Consider the following 4,525-nt stretch of genomic DNA (forward strand, 5'->3'; position numbering starts at 1 on the left):
GAGAAGAAAAGGCGCAACACAAATCGTTGAAATGGCATTGCAAGCTTCTCGGGAAATGAACTATGGGAGCGGGTTTCTGAAGCAATAGTTCACCATTAAACCAGGGAGAGGACAAGGAGGTGTCTGGTGAACTCAACGGCAATTCACCGAGATTCCCAAAAGATGGATTTCCACCATTAAGTGAACAAGGAGATAACATTTGTCAGATCAACTGATATAAGGAAGTATGCTCGAGGAAAACATACACAATTAAACATTGGTTGAAGGGTGCGCCCGAAGTACGGGTTGGGTTGCACGACCAATGTTAGAATGGTGATTCAATTAGCGAAGGACTTAGAATGAACTATCGCCCATTCACTTCAAAGCAATAGGGTTGCTAGAAGTTTTGAATTCACACGTCATAGCTCCATTGTCGGTATTCCGGTTGAAAACAATACGGGGACCAAGGAATGAACGAAGATGGCAAGTAGTATTATGATATCAAGAATTATTAAGAGGTGGTGAAATTCTCACCACATTCTTGACAAAAAGAGATGGTAATACTTCCGAGGTAAGAAAGATCAACTGCTGGGTAGCAGTGATCTCAAGGTTTACACAAAACACGAACAAGTTGTGTTGAACGAAAGGCAATAAAGTGGTCGATGAGAACAGGAATCATCGAGGGGCAAGGATAGTATTACCCATCATGAATTAAATTGAATTCCTGGAAGAGCTCATAAGGTTGATGGTGATCACGACACAATTGTCGAGAGATTTCATGCAGATGTAGTCAATCAGCGACGACATCAAGTCAAAGAAATGATGAGCAAGAGGTTATTGGAACCACAGTTACGACACAAACTCGAAACCAAGCTTGTTGTTCAAGGCGAAATGATATGACGATGAGGATCGACATAAGGTTAGTTCATCGTCGAAAATTGGTGCTCCGAGAATAAGGACCAGGTAGCACAGTTAGAATCGTCACGACAATGATATAGCCAAACAGGCTAGGAATGGCGTGATCGGGTACCAACTCGTACTTATAGAAGCTTACTGAAGAGTTGTTGAACCGAAAAGCGGACTTGGTTCAGTTATCGGTGTCTTTGAGTGTTCAATAACTCAGAGCCCACAAAAAATTGGAATCGGTGGGAAGGTAGCACTTGATGAAGAACTCATAAAAAGTTATGCAGTTCCATGATAATCTCGAGATACCAGGGGGGTAATACTCGACGACAGATCAAAGTAAAGGTTGGACTGGTGTATTGATCCATAGAAGACAGTTGTTTTAACTTGTCCGAGAAAAGGGATCAAAGAAGAACAATCATGGTCGGAACCACGATTGCAGAAGGCCAGATCCTAGATATAAGATGAACTTATACCAAGGAATAATTCATTTAAGAGAAGCTTTAATGATAAGATCTACATCGTGTCCATGGGCATGAACACAAGTTCAAGGTCGACTCCCACTTCTCCAATGCACAACCTTTCATTCACTTCTCGCGCTCGATGAAGTTGTAGTTTTGAAATTTTATTTGGCAAAATACCAGAAGAGTACGACTCGTGAAAACTTTCGAGTTCACACCTATTAAGGAAGGCATAGGTTCAACCCATTGGGGCATCTTAGAATCATATACCAAATCTTCAGAAGTAATTAACTCAAGCTCAAAGGCAGAGCATGGTTGAGAAAGCAGAGGATACAATTTACCAAAGGCATTATGTATCAGAGGAAAGGCTCACAAGGTTATTGAATATGAAGGGCGTTGTCAGATAAAATCCAACAAAGGATCTGGTGGTCCACAAGGGATCTGACGTGAGCATCGGTACTCAACTAGAGGAAGAAGATTGCAAGGAGATCAGATTATAGGAACAACTGACTAACTCAATTGTCAAATGCAAAGGAATTATGATTTCCAAATCAAGGGATCAGAAGCAATGCTCTGAGTAGGGATGGATAAGTTGAATAGCCTTAGGGTACAATCAATGACAATTGGATTGGTCGAGAACCAATTCCAGTTAAAAGAATGGCAGCTTAGCCGGAGAAGTAATTTATAAGGATCAATGATGATTGCGCGCATTCGCAAACATATTGAGTCAACAGACTCAAAATGTTAATGACAAGGAATGTCATTAAGACTACGAGACTTATGGGATTAACCATAATGCGAGCAAACAAGAATTTCAAGAGCCAAAGGCTCCAGAGGATTTTCGGAAGATCGAATTGTATTTTGAAGACTTTTGTGAAACTCATGAACAACTGGGGAAGAGCGGATACTTGACAAGTGCGGCGATTTATTTGAAGGGGTATTCATGTGGCAAAGAACTGCTAGGCAGTAGGCACGAAGTATTCTCGGAACAATAGAGAAAACTTCGGGTATCTTGTAATAACAAGAACAATGGGGAATGATCGTAAGAATGGCAAGTGTAAGTAGTTATCCATAAGGATTTATCGGTGGTCGGGAATAGCAAAAGTGATGGGCACAAAGTCTCGAGGGAATATCAAAGAGTATCTCCGAAATCTTCTGGTGCAGTCGGTGACCATCTGGACTGAAGGGGCTCTCCAGGAGAAAGTATTTTCGAGAACCTAAAGTTAGTTTTTAGTAAAAATCGTTTAACCCGAATAGAAAAGGGTTCAGAATCCCAGAGTAAAGGTCGAGGAATAAAAGATCCTAATACCTCCCGATGGCGACGTGGGCCCATGGGCCACACAGCCATGTTAGTAAAAGTTTTTCAACGACTAGATTCGACTTCGGCCAAGGAGTTGGAAAGGGGGATTCCTACAGGCAGTTGGCTCTGATACCAACTTGTGACGCCCCCGATTCAATCGTACACTAATCATGCACGCAAACGTGTACGATCAAGATCAGGGACTCACGGGAAGATATCACAACACAACTCTAAAACATAAATAAGTCATACAAGCATCATAATACAAGCCAGGGGCCTCGAGGGCTCGAATACCGGTGCTCGATTATAGACGAGTCAGCGGAAGCAACAATATCTGAGTACAGACATGAGTTAAACAAGTTTGCCTTAAGAAGGCTAGCACAAACTGGGATACAGATCGAAAGAGGCGCAGGCCTCCTGCCTGGGATCCTCCTAAACTACTCCAGGTCGTCATCAGCGGGTAGCACGTAGTAGTAGGCACCTCCAGTGTAGTAGGGGTCGTCGTCGACGGTGGCGTCTGGCTCCTGGACTCCAGCATCTGGTTGCGACAACCAGAAAGGAAGGAAAAGGGGAAAAAGGGGGGAGAAAGCAACCGTGAGTACTCATCCAAAGTACTCGCAAGCAAGGAACTACACTACATATGCATGGGTATATGTGTAAGGAGGCCATATCAGTGGACTGAACTGCAGAATGCCAGAATAAGAGGGGGATAGCTAATCCTGTCGAAGACTACGCTTCTCGCCGCCACCGTCTTGCATCAAGTAGAAGAGAGTAGATTGAAGTCCTCCAAGTAGCATCTCCAAGTAGCATCTCCAAATAGCATCTCATAGCATAATCCTACCCGGCGATCCCCTCCTCATATCCCTGAGGTAGAGCGAACACCGGTTGTATCTGGCACTTGGAAGGGTGTGTTTTATTAAGTATCCGGTTCTAGTTGTCATAAGGTCAAGGTACAACTCCAAGTCGTCCTGTTACCGAAGATCACGGCTATTCGAATAGATTAACTTCCCTGCAGGGGTGCACCACATAACCCAACACGCTTGATCCCATTTGGCCGGACACACTTTCCTGGGTCATGCCCGGCCTCGGAAGATCAACACGTCGCAGCCCCACCTAGGCAAAACAGAGAGGCCAGCACGCCGGTCTAAACCTAAGCGCACAGGGGTCTGGGCCCATCGCCCATAGCACACCTGCACGTTGCGAGGGCGGCCGAAAGCAGACCTAGCCTAGTGGCGTTCCAGTCCAATTCGGCGCGCGCCGCTCCGTCGCTGACGTCTGAAGTGCTTCGGCTGATACCACGACGTCGGGATACCCATAACTACTCCCACGTAGATGGTTAGTGCGTATAGGCTCGTAGCCAGACTCAGATCAAATACCAAGATCTCGTTAAGCGTGTTAAGTATCCGCGAACGCCGAACAGGGCCAGGCCCACCTGTCTCCTAGGTGGTCTCAACCTGCCCTGTCGCTTCGCCACAAGGTAACAGTCGAGGGCCGTCGGGAACCCAGGCCCACCTCTACCGGGATGGAGCCACCTGTCCTTTCAGCCCCCTCGTCAGAATCACTTGCGGGTACTCAATGAGCTGACCCGACTTTAGTCACCATCTGCATAGTATGTATGTATGTATAGTATATACCCGTGATCACCTCCCAAGTGATCACGGCCCGATAGTATAGCAAGGCAGACTGACAAGAATGTAGGGCCAATGATGATAAACTAGCATCCTATACTAAGCATTTAGGATTGCAGGTAAGGTATCAACAGATGTAGCGACAATGTCAGGCTATGCATCAGAATAGGATTAACGAAAGCAGTAACATGCTACACTACTCTAATGCAAGTAGTATAGAGGAGAATAGGCGATATCTGGTGATCAAGGGGGGG

The sequence above is a fragment of the Triticum dicoccoides genome, chromosome 2A (genome assembly GCF_002162155.2).
Source record: "Triticum dicoccoides isolate Atlit2015 ecotype Zavitan chromosome 2A, WEW_v2.0, whole genome shotgun sequence".
Taxonomy (NCBI): Eukaryota; Viridiplantae; Streptophyta; class Magnoliopsida; order Poales; family Poaceae; genus Triticum; species Triticum dicoccoides.